Source organism: Atractosteus spatula, chromosome 6 (genome assembly GCF_055471065.1).
Source record: "Atractosteus spatula isolate fAtrSpa1 chromosome 6, fAtrSpa1.hap1, whole genome shotgun sequence".
Classification (NCBI taxonomy): Eukaryota; Metazoa; Chordata; class Actinopteri; order Semionotiformes; family Lepisosteidae; genus Atractosteus; species Atractosteus spatula.
The window spans coordinates 15,460,001-15,467,500 of NC_142711.1; the positions used below are offsets into that span (position 1 = coordinate 15,460,001).

A 7,500-nucleotide genomic window follows, 5' to 3' on the forward strand; every position below is an offset into this window, starting at 1 on the left:
CGCAGCCTTGTGGCTCCGTAGCTCAGGGGTTAGAGCACTGGTCTTGTAAACCAGGGGTCGCGAGTTCAAATCTCGCTGGGGCCTTTCGCCCTCCTTTTGCACCCGGAGCAGGGTCTCCCGCTTGTAAAGGGGTATCAGCTGAGGGCCATAATTGTGTGATTACTGGCAAGCAACAGGGTGTGGTGGCTCTTGACTTCCTCTGTCTCTTGCTCGCTTCCTGTCCCTCACTCACACCCCACGCCCCGGGGACGTCACACCCTGCTGTGATAATTGATAGGTGCCGAGGAAAACAATGCCAAGCTGGCTGTCGTTGTCCTCATCAAGTCCCGGGCTCCTCCCCGACTGTGTGGGAACTGACAAGCACTTGCGACAAATGCTGCCATTGGACTCCTTGATTAAGAAGGCGGGGGCCCCTGCGTGGATGAAGCAGCAGTTCAGCAGAAGGGCGAGAGAGATTTTCCTGGAGAGCCTGTGCAGACCAGGAAGCGGACACACTGGCTTCTTGTGTTTTCATTGCCCGCCACAGGCTGCTTTGGCATAAGGGGCCCGACCTGAGCAGCGCGGGCATCCCGGAGGGAGCCATCTTTTCGCGGTCTGGTTCTGGCCTTGTGTAGGGAAAGCCTGACGTCAATATCGAAGATTGTCGTGATTCCGTTCCCCCAGCGGCAAAGTGCTCTCGACTTGGTGTAAGTCTTGTTTTCTTCTTTGTGCTGGGCGATCTGGTTTTCTTTGTGTGTGTGAGTGTTAACCCGACGATGTGTGATGGCTGTAACTGCTGTGATTGTGAAGAATCTTTAGCAATCTTGTACTGCAAGTTTTGTCTGTCAAGCGACACTAGTCTGTATGACACTGAACCTCGTGGGTTTCCCTGCTGTGTCCTTCCAGTCATTCACACCACGGTTCCTCCCCCAGTTGGCTGACCATTGCGTCACGGAAGCTGTTGTAGCAGTGATTCTTTTGCGGGTTAGATCTAAGTGACGACGGCAGGCGGGGTCGTGTCTTCAACGCGTTAGTGCAGTTTTAAAATCGCGGGTCGATGAGTCTCTGTCTCAATTAAAGATCGCCGAGCTTGGCCCCGCTTTCAGGGCCGACGTCGGTCGCGCTGCGGGCACGCCACAGACGGGAGAGGGCCCTCCACCCCGTGTCCCTGGTGGTCTAGTGGTTAGGATTCGGCGCTCTCACCGCCGCGGCCCGGGTTCGATTCCCGGTCAGGGAAGCGTGGCTTTTTCCCCCACCCCGTTTGTTTCCCTTAGAGCCATGCTAGACGTTGAACTCGGAGGAGGTGTTCCGGGTATTTTGCCGACGCGGGAACTTCTGTCATAAAATACACGCATGTCTGCTGTACACTCAGTCGTCCGCAGTAGTGGGTGATATACAGCAGGTCCTAGAAAGGTTGATGAGTAAAAGCGGGTCCCCTTGCCCGGGAGGCACGCGCGAGGAAAGCAGCCGTCGATCCCGGACACCGCTTCCGATTTCAACGGCATTCGCGACAGGTTCCACCGAGATTTGAACTCGGATCGCTGGATTCAGAGTCCAGAGTGCTAACCATTACACCATGGAACCGCACGGGAGACGGGGTGACTGTCGATTCCCTCTGTGATCTTCGGCGTCTTCCACGGGCCTGTGCGTGACTTCAGCTTCGCCGTGGCGTCCTTTCTCTGCTTTCTCCGCTGTGTAGCTGAGCCGGGCACCGTGTCTCCCTCCTGTAGCCAGCTGCGTAACTCGGTACGTTTGTGTGCGCGTGAGTCAGGCCCCGCAGCCTTGTGGCTCCATAGCTCAGGGGTTAGAGCACTGGTCTTGTAAACCAGGGGTTGCGAGTTCAAATCTCGCTGGGGCCTTTCGCCCTCCTTTTGCACCCGGAGCAGGGTCTCCCGCTTGTAAAGGGGTATCAGCTGAGGGCCATAATTGTGTGATTACTGGCAAGCAACAGGGTGTGGTGGCTCTTGACTTCCTCTGTCTCTTGCTCGCTTCCTGTCCCTCACTCACACCCCACGCCCCGGGGACGTCACACCCTGCTGTGATAATTGATAGGTGCCGAGGAAAACAATGCCAAGCTGGCTGTCGTTGTCCTCATCAAGTCCCGGGCTCCTCCCCGACTGTGTGGGAACTGACAAGCACTTGCGACAAATGCTGCCATTGGACTCCTTGATTAAGAAGGCGGGGGCCCCTGCGTGGATGAAGCAGCAGTTCAGCAGAAGGGCGAGAGAGATTTTCCTGGAGAGCCTGTGCAGACCAGGAAGCGGACACACTGGCTTCTTGTGTTTTCATTGCCCGCCACAGGCTGCTTTGGCATAAGGGGCCCGACCTGAGCAGCGCGGGCATCCCGGAGGGAGCCATCTTTTCGCGGTCTGGTTCTGGCCTTGTGTAGGGAAAGCCTGACGTCAATATCGAAGATTGTCGTGATTCCGTTCCCCCAGCGGCAAAGTGCTCTCGACTTGGTGTAAGTCTTGTTTTCTTCTTTGTGCTGGGCGATCTGGTTTTCTTTGTGTGTGTGAGTGTTAACCCGCCGATGTGTGATGGCTGTAACTGCTGTGATTGTGAAGAATCTTTAGCAATCTTGTACTGCAAGTTTTGTCTGTCAAGCGACACTAGTCTGTATGACACTGAACCTCGTGGGTTTCCCTGCTGTGTCCTTCCAGTCATTCACACCACGGTTCCTCCCCCAGTTGGCTGACCATTGCGTCACGGAAGCTGTTGTAGCAGTGATTCTTTTGCGGGTTAGATCTAAGTGACGACGGCAGGCGGGGTCGTGTCTTCAACGCGTTAGTGCAGTTTTAAAATCGCGGGTCGATGAGTCTCTGTCTCAATTAAAGATCTCCGAGCTTGGCCCCGCTTTCAGGGCCGACGTCGGTCGCGCTGCGGGCACGCCACAGACGGGAGAGGGCCCTCCCCCGTGTCCCTGGTGGTCTAGTGGTTAGGATTCGGCGCTCTCACCGCCGCGGCCCGGGTTCGATTCCCGGTCAGGGAAGCGTGGCTTTTTCCCCCACCCCGTTTGTTTCCCTTAGAGCCATGCTAGACGTTGAACTCGGAGGAGGTGTTCCGGGTATTTTGCCGACGCGGGAACTTCTGTCAGAAAATACACGCATGTCTGCTGTACACTCAGTCGTCCGCAGTAGTGGGTGATATACAGCAGGTCCTAGAAAGGTTGATGAGTAAAAGCGGGTCCCCTTGCCCGGGAGGCACGCGCGAGGAAAGCAGCCGTCGATCCCGGACACCGCTTCCGATTTCAACGGCACTCGCGACAGGTTCCACCGAGATTTGAACTCGGATCGCTGGATTCAGAGTCCAGAGTGCTAACCATTACACCATGGAACCACACGGGAGACGGGGCGACTGTCGATTCCCTCTGTGATCTTCGGCGTCTTCCACGGGCCTGTGCGTGACTTCAGCTTCGCCGTGGAGTCCTTTCTCTGCTTTCTCCGCTGTGTAGCTGAGCCGGGCACCGTGTCTCCCTCCTGTAGCCAGCTGCGTAACTCGGTACGTTTGTGTGCGCGTGAGTCAGGCCCCGTAGCCTTGTGGCTCCATAGCTCAGGGGTTAGAGCACTGGTCTTGTAAACCAGGGGTCGCGAGTTCAAATCTCGCTGGGGCCTTTCGCCCTCCTTTTGCACCCGGAGCAGGGTCTCCCGCTTGTAAAGGGGTATCAGCTGAGGGCCATAATTGTGTGATTACTGGCAAGCAACAGGGTGTGGTGGCTCTTGACTTCCTCTGTCTCTTGCTCGCTTCCTGTCCCTCACTCACACCCCACGCCCCGGGGACGTCACACCCTGCTGTGATAATTGATAGGTGCCGAGGAAAACAATGCCAAGCTGGCTGTCGTTGTCCTCATCAAGTCCCGGGCTCCTCCCCGACTGTGTGGGAACTGACAAGCACTTGCGACAAATGCTGCCATTGGACTCCTTGATTAAGAAGGCGGGGGCCCCTGCGTGGATGAAGCAGCAGTTCAGCAGAAGGGCGAGAGAGATTTTCCTGGAGAGCCTGTGCAGACCAGGAAGCGGACACACTGGCTTCTTGTGTTTTCATTGCCCGCCACAGGCTGCTTTGGCATAAGGGGCCCGACCTGAGCAGCGCGGGCATCCCGGAGGGAGCCATCTTTTCGCGGTCTGGTTCTGGCCTTGTGTAGGGAAAGCCTGACGTCAATATCGAAGATTGTCGTGATTCCGTTCCCCCAGCGGCAAAGTGCTCTCGACTTGGTGTAAGTCTTGTTTTCTTCTTTGTGCTGGGCGATCTGGTTTTCTTTGTGTGTGTGAGTGTTAACCCGCCGATGTGTGATGGCTGTAACTGCTGTGATTGTGAAGAATCTTTAGCAATCTTGTACTGCAAGTTTTGTCTGTCAAGCGACACTAGTCTGTTTGACACTGAACCTCGTGGGTTTCCCTGCTGTGTCCTTCCAGTCATTCACACCACGGTTCCTCCCCCAGTTGGCTGACCATTGCGTCACGGAAGCTGTTGTAGCAGTGATTCTTTTGCGGGTTAGATCTAAGTGACGACGGCAGGCGGGGTCGTGTCTTCAACGCGTTAGTGCAGTTTTAAAATCGCGGGTCGATGAGTCTCTGTCTCAATTAAAGATCGCCGAGCTTGGCCCCGCTTTCAGGGCCGACGTCGGTCGCGCTGCGGGCACGCCACAGACGGGAGAGGGCCCTCCCCCGTGTCCCTGGTGGTCTAGTGGTTAGGATTCGGCGCTCTCACCGCCGCGGCCCGGGTTCGATTCCCGGTCAGGGAAGCGTGGCTTTTTCCCCCACCCCGTTTGTTTCCCTTAGAGCCATGCTAGACGTTGAACTCGGAGGAGGTGTTCCGGGTATTTTGCCGACGCGGGAACTTCTGTCAGAAAATACACGCATGTCTGCTGTACACTCAGTCGTCCGCAGTAGTGGGTGATATACAGCAGGTCCTAGAAAGGTTGATGAGTAAAAGCGGGTCCCCTTGCCCGGGAGGCACGCGCGAGGAAAGCAGCCGTCGATCGCGGACACCGCTTCCGATTTCAACGGCACTCGCGACAGGTTCCACCGAGATTTGAACTCGGATCGCTGGATTCAGAGTCCAGAGTGCTAACCATTACACCATGGAACCGCACGGGAGACGGGGCGACTGTCGATTCCCTCTGTGATCTTCGGCGTCTTCCACGGGCCTGTGCGTGACTTCAGCTTCGCCGTGGAGTCCTTTCTCTGCTTTCTCCGCTGTGTAGCTGAGCCGGGCACCGTGTCTCCCTCCTGTAGCCAGCTGCGTAACTCGGTACGTTTGTGTGCGCGTGAGTCAGGCCCCGTAGCCTTGTGGCTCCATAGCTCAGGGGTTAGAGCACTGGTCTTGTAAACCAGGGGTTGCGAGTTCAAATCTCGCTGGGGCCTTTCGCCCTCCTTTTGCACCCGGAGCAGGGTCTCCCGCTTGTAAAGGGGTATCAGCTGAGGGCCATAATTGTGTGATTACTGGCAAGCAACAGGGTGTGGTGGCTCTTGACTTCCTCTGTCTCTTGCTCGCTTCCTGTCCCTCACTCACACCCCACGCCCCGGGGACGTCACACCCTGCTGTGATAATTGATAGGTGCCGAGGAAAACAATGCCAAGCTGGCTGTCGTTGTCCTCATCAAGTCCCGGGCTCCTCCCCGACTGTGTGGGAACTGACAAGCACTTGCGACAAATGCTGCCATTGGACTCCTTGATTAAGAAGGCGGGGGCCCCTGCGTGGATGAAGCAGCAGTTCAGCAGAAGGGCGAGAGAGATTTTCCTGGAGAGCCTGTGCAGACCAGGAAGCGGACACACTGGCTTCTTGTGTTTTCATTGCCCGCCACAGGCTGCTTTGGCATAAGGGGCCCGACCTGAGCAGCGCGGGCATCCCGGAGGGAGCCATCTTTTCGCGGTCTGGTTCTGGCCTTGTGTAGGGAAAGCCTGACGTCAATATCGAAGATTGTCGTGATTCCGTTCCCCCAGCGGCAAAGTGCTCTCGACTTGGTGTAAGTCTTGTTTTCTTCTTTGTGCTGGGCGATCTGGTTTTCTTTGTGTGTGTGAGTGTTAACCCGCCGATGTGTGATGGCCGTAACTGCTGTGATTGTGAAGAATCTTTAGCAATCTTGTACTGCAAGTTTTGTCTGTCAAGCGACACTAGTCTGTATGACACTGAACCTCGTGGGTTTCCCTGCTGTGTCCTTCCAGTCATTCACACCACGGTTCCTCCCCCAGTTGGCTGACCATTGCGTCACGGAAGCTGTTGTAGCAGTGATTCTTTTGCGGGTTAGATCTAAGTGACGACGGCAGGCGGGGTCGTGTCTTCAACGCGTTAGTGCAGTTTTAAAATCGCGGGTCGATGAGTCTCTGTCTCAATTAAAGATCCCGAGCTTGGCCCCGCTTTCAGGGCCGACGTCGGTCGCGCTGCGGGCACGCCACAGACGGGAGAGGGCCCTCCCCCGTGTCCCTGGTGGTCTAGTGGTTAGGATTCGGCGCCCTCACCGCCGAGGCCCGGGTTCGATTCCCGGTCAGGGAAGCGTGGCTTTTTCCCCCACCCCGTTTGTTTCCCTTAGAGCCATGCTAGACGTTGAACTGGGAGGAGGTGTTCCGGGTATTTTGCCGACGCGGGAACTTCTGTCATAAAATACACGCATGTCTGCTGTACACTCAGTCGTCCGCAGTAGTGGGTGATATACAGCAGGTCCTAGAAAGGTTGATGAGTAAAAGCGGGTCCCCTTGCCCGGGAGGCACGCACGAGGAAAGCAGCCGTCGATCGCGGACACCGCTTCCGATTTCAACGGCACTCGCGACAGGTTCCACCGAGATTTGAACTCGGATCGCTGGATTCAGAGTCCAGAGTGCTAACCATTACACCATGGAACCGCACGGGAGACGGGGCGACTGTCGATTCCCTCTGTGATCTTCGGCGTCTTCCACGGGCCTGTGCGTGACTTCAGCTTCGCCGTGGAGTCCTTTCTCTGCTTTCTCCGCTGTGTAGCTGAGCCGGGCACCGTGTCTCCCTCCTGTAGCCAGCTGCGTAACTCGGTACGTTTGTGTGCGCGTGAGTCAGGCCCCATAGCCTTGTGGCTCCATAGCTCAGGGGTTAGAGCACTGGTCTTGTAAACCAGGGGTCGCGAGTTCAAATCTCGCTGGGGCCTTTCGCCCTCCTTTTGCACCCGGAGCAGGGTCTCCCGCTTGTAAAGGGGTATCAGCTGAGGGCCATAATTGTGTGATTACTGGCAAGCAACAGGGTGTGGTGGCTCTTGACTTCCTCTGTCTCTTGCTCGCTTCCTGTCCCTCACTCACACCCCACGCCCCGGGGACGTCACACCCTGCTGTGATAATTGATAGGTGCCGAGGAAAACAATGCCAAGCTGGCTGTCGTTGTCCTCATCAAGTCCCGGGCTCCTCCCCGACTGTGTGGGAACTGACAAGCACTTGCGACAAATGCTGCCATTGGACTCCTTGATTAAGAAGGCGGGGGCCCCTGCGTGGATGAAGCAGCAGTTCAGCAGAAGGGCGAGAGAGATTTTCCTGGAGAGCCTGTGCAGACCAGGAAGCGGAC

At 56.6% G+C, this 7,500-nt stretch overlaps 13 non-coding genes across 13 annotated transcripts; 9 read left to right on the forward strand and 4 right to left on the reverse strand.

The window, feature by feature from the left end:
• The first annotated feature begins 11 nt into the window (after positions 1-11).
• trnat-ugu (transfer RNA threonine (anticodon UGU)) lies at positions 12-84 on the forward strand. The gene has a single exon. It is a non-coding gene; the product is annotated as a tRNA-Thr (tRNA).
• Positions 85-1,144: 1,060 nt separating this feature from the next.
• On the forward strand, positions 1,145-1,216 carry trnae-cuc (transfer RNA glutamic acid (anticodon CUC)). The gene has a single exon. It is a non-coding gene; the product is annotated as a tRNA-Glu (tRNA).
• Positions 1,217-1,491: 275 nt separating this feature from the next.
• On the reverse strand, positions 1,492-1,563 carry trnaq-cug (transfer RNA glutamine (anticodon CUG)). The gene has a single exon. It is a non-coding gene; the product is annotated as a tRNA-Gln (tRNA).
• A 202-nt stretch (positions 1,564-1,765) lies between these two features.
• Positions 1,766-1,838, forward strand: trnat-ugu (transfer RNA threonine (anticodon UGU)). The gene has a single exon. It is a non-coding gene; the product is annotated as a tRNA-Thr (tRNA).
• Positions 1,839-2,896: 1,058 nt separating this feature from the next.
• Positions 2,897-2,968, forward strand: trnae-cuc (transfer RNA glutamic acid (anticodon CUC)). Its single transcript has one exon. It is a non-coding gene; the product is annotated as a tRNA-Glu (tRNA).
• A 275-nt stretch (positions 2,969-3,243) lies between these two features.
• On the reverse strand, positions 3,244-3,315 carry trnaq-cug (transfer RNA glutamine (anticodon CUG)). Its single transcript has one exon. It is a non-coding gene; the product is annotated as a tRNA-Gln (tRNA).
• A 202-nt stretch (positions 3,316-3,517) lies between these two features.
• Positions 3,518-3,590, forward strand: trnat-ugu (transfer RNA threonine (anticodon UGU)). The gene has a single exon. It is a non-coding gene; the product is annotated as a tRNA-Thr (tRNA).
• A 1,058-nt stretch (positions 3,591-4,648) lies between these two features.
• trnae-cuc (transfer RNA glutamic acid (anticodon CUC)) lies at positions 4,649-4,720 on the forward strand. Its single transcript has one exon. It is a non-coding gene; the product is annotated as a tRNA-Glu (tRNA).
• Positions 4,721-4,995: 275 nt separating this feature from the next.
• trnaq-cug (transfer RNA glutamine (anticodon CUG)) lies at positions 4,996-5,067 on the reverse strand. The gene has a single exon. It is a non-coding gene; the product is annotated as a tRNA-Gln (tRNA).
• A 202-nt stretch (positions 5,068-5,269) lies between these two features.
• Positions 5,270-5,342, forward strand: trnat-ugu (transfer RNA threonine (anticodon UGU)). Its single transcript has one exon. It is a non-coding gene; the product is annotated as a tRNA-Thr (tRNA).
• Positions 5,343-6,399: 1,057 nt separating this feature from the next.
• Positions 6,400-6,471, forward strand: trnae-cuc (transfer RNA glutamic acid (anticodon CUC)). The gene has a single exon. It is a non-coding gene; the product is annotated as a tRNA-Glu (tRNA).
• Positions 6,472-6,746: 275 nt separating this feature from the next.
• On the reverse strand, positions 6,747-6,818 carry trnaq-cug (transfer RNA glutamine (anticodon CUG)). The gene has a single exon. It is a non-coding gene; the product is annotated as a tRNA-Gln (tRNA).
• Positions 6,819-7,020: 202 nt separating this feature from the next.
• On the forward strand, positions 7,021-7,093 carry trnat-ugu (transfer RNA threonine (anticodon UGU)). The gene has a single exon. It is a non-coding gene; the product is annotated as a tRNA-Thr (tRNA).
• Positions 7,094-7,500: the final 407 nt, after the last annotated feature.